The sequence below is a fragment of the Glycine max genome, chromosome 15 (assembly GCF_000004515.6).
Source record: "Glycine max cultivar Williams 82 chromosome 15, Glycine_max_v4.0, whole genome shotgun sequence".
In the NCBI taxonomy this organism is placed as follows: domain Eukaryota; kingdom Viridiplantae; phylum Streptophyta; class Magnoliopsida; order Fabales; family Fabaceae; genus Glycine; species Glycine max.
In genome coordinates this window covers 41,483,899-41,496,516 of record NC_038251.2, presented here as the reverse complement: position 1 = coordinate 41,496,516, position 12,618 = coordinate 41,483,899, and the positions used below count along the sequence as shown (strand labels likewise).

The 12,618-nt window shown below is 34.1% G+C and overlaps 1 pseudogene; it reads right to left on the bottom strand.

Annotated features, from left to right (window-relative positions):
- Positions 1–2,133: 2,133 nt before the first annotated feature.
- Positions 2,134–10,726, bottom strand: LOC100779444 (uncharacterized calcium-binding protein At1g02270-like; annotated as a pseudogene).
- Between the last annotated feature and the right edge of the window lie 1,892 nt (positions 10,727–12,618).

Here is a 12,618-nt window from a genome sequence, read left to right as displayed (position 1 = left end):
TATATATATATATATATATATGATAAGATAGTGTTAGTTTTAGTTGGTAGGTTAATATTATTTGTTTTAGGAAATTTATGTTATTAAATATATGATACATTGTACATTATTATTATTTTTGTATATATATTGTTTAAATAATTTTTTGCATTTCAATATTTTTTTGTATTATAAATAATTTGTTAGTCCATATTTTATTTAATTATTTTTTTGTTAATTGTAGAATATATTTTTTTATTTATTTAAATTTGTCTTCACATGTATTTTAATTTATCTATAGAATATATTCAAAATTGCCCAGTTTTATTTATTACAAATTTATTGTTATATATTTAATAACGTTTTTATAAATGTGCGTAGTTTAATTTATATTATCTGCAAATAATGTATAAATTGATTTGTAAATTTATTGTATTATATTTTATTTTGCAGTAGCAATGACATCTTCATCGTCATGTCCATCACATATTAAAATTAAGTCTGGTCCCATCGATGGTGATGTATTATGGATGCAACCTAAGCATGTTTCAGAACATGTTGGGAATGGGGAAGAAGATCGGAAATTACATATCAGACGAGTTGTCCCCACGTATCAAGGGGAAGATGAAATTCCAGAGCAAATTATTCCTTTTCTTCGACAATCTGGTTTTTACTGGATTATGAAGATGAGATACTTAAAAATAAATGCCTCATTAATTAGTGCTCTGATAGAAAGATGGAGGCCGGAAACACATACGTTTCACATGAGATGCGGAGAGTGTACTATTACTCTCCAAGACGTCTCTGTATTTTTATGTATACGTGTGGATGGTTTACCATTAATCGGTCCAACAAATCTTAATTGAGCTGATTTATGTGAGGAATTATTGAGAGTCAGACCACAAGAAGGTGAAATTAAAGGTAGTGTGGTTAAATTAAGTTGACTGGCTCACAATTTTGCACAAATAAATAACGACGACGACGAAGAACAAGTATGAAGGTTTGCCCGTGCTTGGATACTGAGATTCATTGGAGGTGTCTTGTTCGTTGACAAAAGCAGTAACAAAGTTTCGCTAAGGTACCTTCAAATTTTACGTGACTTTCAAGACTGTGGCACATATGCATGGGGACCTGCCGTGCTTGTTTTTCTATACAGAGAGATGTGCAGTGCCACCGATTATAAAACTAAATCAATCAGATGTATGTGCATCTTACTACAAATGTGGGCATGGGAACGATGTCCAACCTTGGCTCCAAAGAGGACTCCTTCCCAAGTAGAAAATAAACCACTGGGGCACAGGTTAGTCATTTTTAAAAGCGTCTTTCATTTCAAAAGAATAAATGGCTTTAGGGTATATTAAATTTTAATCTTTGTAGGTGGCTGCGACGTGGACACCAACATATCGGCAATGATGATGTGAGATTTTTTCGTCGTAAGTTGGATATTATGAAACGTCATGAGGTAAGAACATGGTATTGTATTTGTAAAATAAAAAATGATATGTGTTATTTTACTAAAATGTTGACAACTATGTTGTTATATGCAATTTGTGTGGGAGCCTTACACAACAACTGTTATATCATTGTTGCCTCCCATTTGTGTACTCGGAAGTGTCGCATGGTGCGCGGTGGTGCCACTAATTTGTTTCCAAGTTATAGAGTGGCACCAACCGGACAGAGTATTGAGACAATTTGGGATGCAGCAACCAATTCCAGAGTCTCCTTCGCAACCCTTAAACATTCATGGCACAACATTAAAAGGGAAACATGACGAAAATTGGGGGCAATTCTTCACCCCAATGATTGATCAGTGGAACAATCGTCATGCTTTTAGGGTCGACGCTTATCCCTGACAAGAAGGCCTATTGAGCTTTAATTCGGACTACATGATCTGGTATAGGCGAAAGACAAAGATGTTTGTTGACCCATAAAATGCAAACACGGCTACATTGGTATTTTTTTGTTTTTTTGAATATTTAACTTGAACATTTTTTTAATGATGTCCATTAATTTTTTGACCCTAATAATTGCAGGCTGAAGTTGTGGAGACATTACAATACATGGTGTCTCCTCAAGGGAGGAATACATGGACAGGTGATGATCTCGTGCCTTATGTGGAGAAAATTACAATTTTATCCGAAGAGCAAGAGAGAATCATTGAGCCAGTGTCACATGGACCTGCATCAGAGCGTCAATTTCCCGCACAACAGTTTCACATTCTTCAGTCAAGTGTTGAAACTCAGGGCATAGACAGACGAAGGGAGGCTGTTGAAGCGGAAGAATATTCCCAACAAATGGCGGAGCGTGGCCATGGAATGTATTACATGCCATAAACATTTGCTCACTATCTGACACAAATGTATCAGTATCCTTTTCAGGGTCATCACACTGATACTTCTGCAAGCCAGCATTCGTTCGGTGGTGTTGCAGAAACACAAGCTCATTTTTCATGGCCCACTATGACCCCTTCACAGCAATATCATGGCCCAATTCCAATACCTAATGCCCCATTAGGAACACAATGGAATGTAACGGGACCAATACCTATTATGGGTGACTTATTAGGTGTTGATTTGCATCACGAATTTTTTGCGGAGGCTGACGAAAAAGAAGCAGGGAGGCATCGGGGCAAAAAAAATCCTGATCGCCAAGCACGAAGATGGGATCGACCATGTGGCACATCCTCACGGCATCACAGACACCAAAATGAATGATTTGCATGTCTCCGTTTAAATATGTTGTTGTATATTTCTCATTTGAATTTCACACGTAATGTATGGTATTCAGTTTATTAAGGCTTACTTATGAATTTCTCATTTGAATTCCTCACTTAATCCACTCGATTTATTTCAACTTCTAAATGTAATTTTATTTCATTAGATGCATATGAGTCTGGAGTAATTTTATTTCAACCCTAAACCCTAAACCCTAAGGCTTAGACCCTAAACACTAAATTCTAAACCATACACCATAAACCCTAAACCCAAACCCTAAGGCATAGACCTTAAACACTAAGGCTTAGACACTAAACCCTACACCCTAAACCCTAAACCATAAACCCTGAGACTTAGACACCAAACCCTAACCATAAACCCTAAACCCTAAGGCTTAGACACTAAACCCTAAACCCTTGACCCTAAACCCTAACCATAAACCCTTAGACACTAAACCCTAAACCCTTAACCCTAAATTCTAAACACTAATCCCTAAACCGTAAACCCTAAGGCTTAGACACTAAACCCTAAACCTTAAACCCTAAACCCTAAGACTTAGACACTAAACCCTAAATCTTAAACCCTAAACCCTTAACCATAAACCCAAGACCCTAACCCCTAAGCCTTAATCCCAAAACCCTAAACCCTAAGGCTTAGACCCTAAACCTTAATCCTTAAAGCCTAAGCCTTAGGTGTTACTCTGTTGTCTTATTCTGCAGTGTTTAGGGTTTATTCTGTAATGTTTATTCAGTTGGGTTTAGTCCATGTTTCAGATAGTCCATAATGACTAAGTCCATAGTTTGTCATTGTAGATAGTTTAAAAAAAAAACTAAGGTAGAGAAAAGAAAATAAACTAATGTTTCTAACTAACGATGAACACCAATGTCACTCAACCTGGATTGATCCACACCATTTATTTCAACTTCTAAATGTAATTTTATTTCATTAGATGCATATGAGTCTAGAGTTTTTCCACCTTCCTGTTTGCTCAAGGGTTACAGATTAGGGCTTATGGGTTATTGGTTAGGGCTTAGAGCGTTAAGTACAACATTTTACATAGTTCTCCTTTAGTATGAATTTCCAAAATAAGTAATGTATAAATTTGCTGACAAAAGTACACATTCAAAAATAAGTAACTGACGATTTCATTTAACACCACAAAGTAAATACATTGAACAAAACCTAAAGCAATACAAGTCACTCATCTAACATACATAAATCAATTAAATGAATTACTCCCCCGGTCAGATTGCATTGGACATCGGCGCCTATTGTGCCCTTTTGCTCCACATCTACTACATTTTTTTCGGTGGTCAGATGGTTCGAGCCAATCCATCTCATTCCTTATCCTAGTTGATTTTGGCCGACCTTTCGCACGAATTGTAGTTGGGTCAGGGATTAGTGTCCATGCCTCATCAGAAGGAGGAATTGCCGCTTCATTCCCAAGAGGCCACCACTGTGCGGAGTATGCTTTTAAGATGTGCTCATTCGTGTAAACAACATCTATATATTGGTAGTAGTTCATGCTCACGTAACCACAAGCTGCAATAATGTGTGAACATGGATAGTGAAGCGCAGAATACCTTCCGCATTGACAATAATGGCAATTCAAGTTAACTGCCCACTTTTGTCCGCCACGTTGCGTTATAGGGTTGAAGGTCTCCTCTACTTCAAACCTTGTGGAGTGGATATCATACACGCGAACGATGTGCGAACAAGCTTGTTCTTGATTTTTTCTAAGTTCTTTAACAAGCTTAGAACAATATACTTGTCCTTCACTTAATTATCTTTGGGCTTGGTGACCACGATCAACAAAGTACTTTCGGCACCTGCTATATGTTGACTTGACCAACTCTGTTATGGGTATGCTGCGACAATCCTTCAACACCTTATTCACACATTCTGCGAGGTTGGTTGTCATGTGACCATATCTTCGTCCAGATGTATCGTAAGCCATGCTCCATTTTTCCTTTGAAATGCGATCAATCCATGTTACTATGGCTGGACTCAATTGACGAAATTTTTCTAAGTTTTAATCAAACACATGCTTGCAAGGAGTGTACGCTGCATCAAGTTTGTTACCATCAAAAGTTGTAGGTAGATATGAAAGAGAAAATTAAATTCATGTATAAAATAAACCTTACCCAATTTCTTGAACATCTATTTTTGTTTCGCGTTGTTGAATTTGCGATTGAAATTGCTCGCTATGTGTCGGATGCAGTACACATGATAATCGTGGGGGGTTGCCAACCAAGTGCTTCATTAGTGACAAAAGACTTTACACTCGCGTGACGATCATATATTAGACAAATTCCATTTTTATCTGTGACGTGTTCACGCAAGTGGGTCAAAAACCATGACCATCCTGTTAACACCTCACCTTCGACCACCGCGAATGCTAGAGGAAGAACACCACCATTTCCATCTTGTGATGTGGCCATTAACAGGGTCCCATGGTATTTCTCGTATAAATGTGTGCCGTCAACTTGTATGATTGGTTTACAATACTTAAAAGCCTCTTTGCATTGACCAAATGTCCAAAATACTCTGTGAAACTGATGATGTTTGCGACTCACCCTATTACCAATAATAAAATCGTCATGTAGTATTTGAAAGTAAGAGCCAGGAGAATGATTTTGCATGTGTGTTAGCCATGACGAAAGTTTCGCATATGACTCTTCCCAATCGCCATATTCAATTGCAATCGCCTTTTGTTTTGCCATCCATGCTTTTCTGTATGAAACCTTATAGGAAAATTCACTATTTATCCTTTCTTGAATCAAAGAAATTTTTATTGATGGATCTTCTTTGATCATTCCTGTAATTCAAATAATAAATTAAAATAACAAATTAAAATAACAAATAACACAAAAGTAGGATAATATGAACATAAAAAACGTACCTACTACACAAGTCGCAATTAAATCTGAATCAAGCTTCTCATGGTCTTGTGTCATAGTCATATTTAGACATGTGTGCGGTCCACCCCATTTTGTCACTTTCCATGCATTAGTTTTTTAGATAAAATTGCCCTCATATAAAAAGGGCAAGGAGACTCTGCGCTATTGTTGGGGCAACAAGCGATATATTTGTGTGATTTCGTTTCAACAACCTTAAAACTTTGATGCACCTTCATCACATATTGTTTCAGTGCATTTTTTACCACATCTTTACTGTCAAAATCCATGCCAACATATAATTCTTGTCCAACATTAAAAGTCGTTGGCATGTCCAAACCACAAATGTCCTCCTCGTCCGGATGACTCCAATTGATATTATTATAATGTAAAGCATTATTCCAAAATGGATTTTGAATTCCTGGTACACCTAATAATTTAAAAAAAAAATCACGTCAACAAACTACTCGTATTTAGTTACCATTAAATACAATTCTCATAAAAAGATAGATGTATTCAACTAATTTTGTATTTCATAAAATTTACCTTCAGTTGGGTGAACAATTGAAACTGGTTCAACGATGTCGGTGACGTCATCGTCTGTATCAGATATTCCATCAACACTATCACCTTCATCGAAAGACTCTTCAACGTATGAGTTAGACGCAAGATAATCATCATCATCATCATCTTCATCATCATGTAAATTGCTTATATTTCTTGGCAGTTCCGACTCATGATGAGATACATTATGTCCACATGACGTAACAGAATTTGCAGCATGAAATATAGAACCACCAGCAACATCCTTTTCTACGTATAATTCTAGAACTGACATTTGTTGTTGTTGTTGAAAACTTCCGATCATAGTTTCAACATCTTCGTCATCACAAAGTTGCAACGCAACATATTTTCCTGAAACTAAAAATCTGCAACTTATAGTAGAAATAATTTCATTATTTTCTAACTTTACCTTATCTCCAATTTTTTTTCAAAGCATTGAAACTAATTTCGCGTTTAATCTGAATTGCCTCTTTACTGCCTTCAAATATTACATCATCATTGTCTTCATATACTCTTCCATTGAAATACAATACTGTAATAATTGAATTCATGATATACCTACATGAACAAAATTAAAAATAATTAATCATAACAACAGTAGTTTTAAAATAAATAAGTGTATTTGCTTGCTTCATCTACTAACTTAAACTTAAACTACGGATTAAAATTTCATTCTAACTTCAAAAAACTAGAGGGGAATCAGGTAATTATTTGTAAGGTATGTCCACCCATGAACAAAGGCTTGTAAATAATTAAACATTATTAAAATAACTTCAAAGTAAAAAGCGTAATTACAAAAATTAATAACCTTAAACTTCACGTTAAAATTTGTTTCTAAATAAAACAATTATTACTTCAATTAAATATTTTGAGAATGATAAAAATAAACAAAACTATTTGCTTCCTCTATTAAACTTAAACTACACATTGATACGTCATTCTAACAAAAAAATTATTACTCCAATTAAATAATTCAAAAAAAAATTCCTTAACTTCAAAAACTTGAAGAGTCACCTCTAAATATTTTTAACTCACAAATACCATCAACAAAAGTTTATAACCGAAACGGTTACACATCAAATTTCTAAGCCACAAAAACCATGAACAAAGAGGATTACAAATAATTACTCATAATAATTTTAAAATAAAAATTCTAATTCAAAAAATTAATACACTTAAACTTTACCTTCAAATTTTAGTCTAACAAAAAAAATTATTACTTCAATTAAATATTTTGTCAATATACAAATAAAAATATTTATTTGTTTGCTCTATTAAACTTAAACTACACATTCATACTTTATTCTAAAAAAAATTACTCTAATTAAATAATTTATGAAAAATTTCTCAACTTCAAAAAAATTTCAAACACAAAATGGAAGGGTTATAAATGGAAGGGTTACACTTAAAACAATTTCAGACACAAAAACCATAAAAAAAAAAGGCTTACAAATAATTACTGCTAATAATTTTTAAATAACAAATCTAATTCACAAAATTAATACGCTTAAACTAGAAGGGAATTAGGTAAATATTTGTAAGGCCTAATTACAATAATTAATACGCTTAAACTTCACGTTCAAATTTTTTTCTAAAAAAAACAATTATTACTTCAATTAAATATTTTGTCAATGATAAAAATAAAAAAATCTATTTGCTTGCTCTATGAAAAATTCCTCAACTTCAAAAAAAATTTCAGACACAAAATATAAGGGTTATAAATGGAATGGTCACACTTAAAAAAATTTCAAACACAAAAACCATAAAAAAGGAGGCTTACTGCTAATAATTTTTAAATAAAAAATATAATTCACAAAATTACTACACTTCAAACAAAATGAAAGAAGGCTTTACAAAATTGACTCAATAAAAAATCATTCCTTTAAATAAATACAAAATATCCTTACTTTAAATAAATAAATAACTTTTAGGATGGAATCAACAAACTTCACGAAAATTTTCCTGCCTTTCTTTCTCTCTTGGGACTACTTTGTTTCTCTCTTCAGACTACTTTGCTTTTCTCTTCAGTGTGAACTTTTGTTCTTACAAATGCTCCTATTTAAAGGCAATTTACACGATGCATGTGATCATCTCTACAATAAAAAATTACAGGCCATTAAAACTGTATACATGTGAATATAAAACTATCCATGTGAACCCTCATCATGCCCATACCCTAGCCTGCAAATCACCAATGCCCTAGCCTGCTGCATGTCATCCTAACCTGCAAACAGTGCCCTAGCTATGGTGTGTGAAGGCGTGAAGGTAGAACCACTTTGCATGCATGTCCACGTTGGTCTCGCAAGAACCAATGGCAGGACTGATCCACGTTGCAAATGTCCCGCCATTGGTATTGGCGGGTTGCCCTGTTAGCAGGTGTCTCGCTGGAGCTAGTAGCGGCACACCTTGTACCGCCATTAGTGCTGGCGGCACCTAGCCACCTCAGCAACATTCTCTCTAGAGCTAGTGGCGGCATCATCGGTATCGCTGGTGCAGCTGGCGGCATCCAATACAAAACAGACCCCCCCAGCAATTACTTTCGAAAGAGACCCTAATCCGTAAATAATTTCTAAATATGACCCTCTGCTGTAAATTTGTCGTAGACTGATAGAATGGGCATGCACTTTAATATATATGAGGGTGAGCTTATAGATTAAGATTAAATAAATAAAATTTCTATATTAAGTATATCTCTTCAGGTAACGTGTTAAATATATTTTTTGGTAATTTAAATGCACAAAAATATTATATATATATATATATATATATATATATATATATATATATATATATATATATATATATATATTATAATGTCAGACAACATTCTTTTATATAATTAATTTTTCTATTTTAAATTAATCTTAATTATCTTAATTAAGACATATATGTGTGGATAATAATTAATTTAATTATTTCAAATCAGAATATATAATTATTCAAATTACCTTAATTACTATATTTAAAATAATCTTAATTACCTTAATTAAAACATATACTAATAATGACTATAATTATTTCAAATTCGAAAACATACTTATTCTAATTACCTTAATTACTATATTTAAAATAATCTTAATTACCTTAATTAAAATAGATACTAATAATGACTTTAATTATTTCAAATTAGAAAATATACTTATTCTAATTACTATACTTAAAATAATCTTAATTAGCTTAATTAAAACATATACTAATAATGACTTTAATTATTTCAAATTAGAAAATATACTTATTCTAATTACCTTAATTACTATATTTAAAATAATCTTAATTACCTTAACTAAAACATATACTAATAATGACTTTAATTAATTCAAATTAAAAATATACTTATTCTAATTACCTTAATTCTGCAACCTGTATGTTTTTCCCATCCCCTAAGTGCCTTCTTTCTTGTACCACAAGAGCCACACTTGCACATGACTCTGCAAGATTAAATTGTTGGGGATTCACATACCACATTGAATCTCACTATGCATATACTTGAATCATGAGGAAATAACAAGTGGGTGTTCACAATCAGAAACTCTTAGGGAACACTGCCTTTTGGGTTTTGTACAAAGGGGGTAACTAACTGAACATGTAACAACTAAGCAACACGATCACCACAATCGTTAAAAAGCAACTCTTTATAATCCATAACTCTTAGACATTCTTTACGTATGGCAGTCAGCAGACTGCATAATAAATGAGTTTATGAGCCAAAGAGTAGAAAAATTACTTAAAGAAGGATAGATCTTATATAAAAAAAATAATCCTCCAGAACCACATGGAACATTAGCACTAACCACAAGAAAACAAATAAGTGCAACAATTGGGAAAACAAATATTTAAACGAGGATGAGGATTGAGGATGAATGGCATTTTCACACACTTACCATCTCCGCGATTGTTGGTTCGAGGAAGCTTGAAGAGATGGTAGCCAACATCCCCAAGTTTCTCCTCATACATGTTAACAAGTTCTTTATTTCCAACCCAAAACTCCTAAACATGAAACAAACATCGTAGCATAGAGTGAGTGAAAGCTGGTAAGGAAAAACACCATTCACAACCAAAGAAAAATGTTTTTGTTTTTCACAAGAGACAATGCCCACCAAAGAGAAAGGAGAGAAATTGCTACCTGAAGGCACATAATGGAAGATGATTCAAAAAGCAAGCAATCAAGAATCTTGTTATTCCTGTCCAACCAGAATGATCTGAAGTCATTTTCTCGTAGGACTTGGTTTTGTTCACAACAACAACACAACAAATTCAGATTTCAAATTGAAACCCTCCAAATCACACATTTTGAGACCACTATGAATTCCATGAACATAAAAAACCCAAGGGAAAAGAACACAACACCTATGGATCAATCCGTTTGTAAATCGGAGGCAGAATGTTGAAAGTGGTGAATGAAACACAAGAAGGGTCTCTATCCACCTTTGTCGTTGACGAAAAACACCCACTGTTGTTAATTCTACAGAGATCTCCATCACTGCTATAGCCATTGACAACATTATGAGAAGAACCATTCCCTCTTCTCAAATTCAACTTAGCACCCGCAACCACAACCTGAATTCCACTCATACCATTTTTCTTAAGCCACTTAATTAAAGAGACAAATTTAACTATGATACAACACCTTGAAAAGTTTGATGCATATTTTATCACACTCGGCATGCACCCACATATTACAACCATCACAACACACCTGATACAAAGAGTTCAGTCCCAAAAGTTGTCAAAATTTAGACAAATTAAATTTAAAAAATAACTACATTGACAGAACAGGCAATCTCACCCAATTCCCACCATCTAGATAAATCTATTTAGGAAAAAATGAAAAAGAAAAAAGAAAGTTATCTCATAAACAAAAATTAGGTTATATAAAAAAAGAAACTCTCTTATCGATGAAGAACACAATGTCATCGTCGTCCAACACGAACCACCGCACGTCCGTCTCGTTGCGATCCATGGCACACACCACACGGATCATGGACCGCAGCCTGCCGCAGAACGTGTAGGGGAAGGAGGAGGTGTCGTCAGAGATCACCAACAGTGGCGAGGAATCATCGAGGTGGTGTTGGGTGGTGTTTTGTCGAGGAATGCGAGGGCGCAGGTGGTGGCGGGGGAGTACCAGAGGTTGATGTAGGGGAGACAGCGGAGCCAGGAGGTGGAGGAGGAGGCGTTGGAGAAGAGGAGGTGGCGGCGTGTGGGGGGGGGAGAGGTGGGAGATGAATGCAGAGTAGATAAGGCCGGGAACTACGAACGCGAGGTATACAAAGGTGAGGTATTTTTACGCTGGGAACTACGAGGTACAAAGCTGATCAGTACAGAGCATGAGTTCAACAGCTACAGGATGGTGTATGCGCAAATTAAACCTAATTACAACTAAATGCAGCGAAGGCGATTTTCACTGAAACCCGACGTTGTTATTTTGCCAAGAATTACGAAAATGTCAACCACGCACATTCTAAGACGATTATTAACGACTGTCTTAGTATGTACATCGTAGAAAGCAAATTTCCGCTACTTAATTACAAGTTGGCCACCACGTCACATTTTAAGACGATCACAAATAACTGTTTTAGAATGTGCGTCGTAAAATGCTTCTTTTCTAGTAGTGTCTTCTTATCTCTTTAATATTATTCCTTTTGCATTACCATTTTTTATGCTTAATTTCTTAGTTTATGGTTTGATCACCCATATTCATGATAAGTTTTAGGGGTGACATTGGGAAGTGTTATTCTCTAAAAGAATTAGGAAATGGTATCTAAATAATTCATCTCTAGGGATAAAATGATCTTATTTAGCTTGATATAAATCTTTATTCTTAATGCTATTTAATTGTTTTACCTCTTAAAGGGATTTGGGAGATAAAATAGATAAATTATGCTCTTTCACTTGAGGGGTCGTGATTAGAGTATATGAGTAGATGTAGGTGCTAATTGCAATAATCTTAAATAGAGAAAAATCTTAATATTACATCAAAAGTAGCTCTGGTAGGTTAAGCCCCCAACATTTTCATCTTCTCAATTAACTTTTGCTTCTAATATTGGCTTTCTCATCTTGTATATTTTAATTCATTAATTTAAATTTATGTTTACTTTTCTCTCTTATTTATTTTAATTTTATTTTATTGTTCTTTTCACAACCTTTTAAACCAATTTATTTATTGCTTGAGAATTATATATTCACCCACCTATGTACAAACAAAGTCCTTGTGGACTCGACACTCGGACTTCCATTTTACTTTACTACTTGTACAAACTGGTGCACTTGTCAATCGATCAACAAGTTTTTGGTGTCGTTGCCAGGGACTTTGTTCTTTGTACTTGGTAATTTGGATATTCAAATTTTAAAGCAATTGGTTTTTATTCTTTAAATTTTTATTTTTATTTTTTATTTAATTTTTCTAAAAAAATCAATTTTTCTTTAATCATTCTTTATTTTTAATTTTTGTTTTATAATTAAAACAA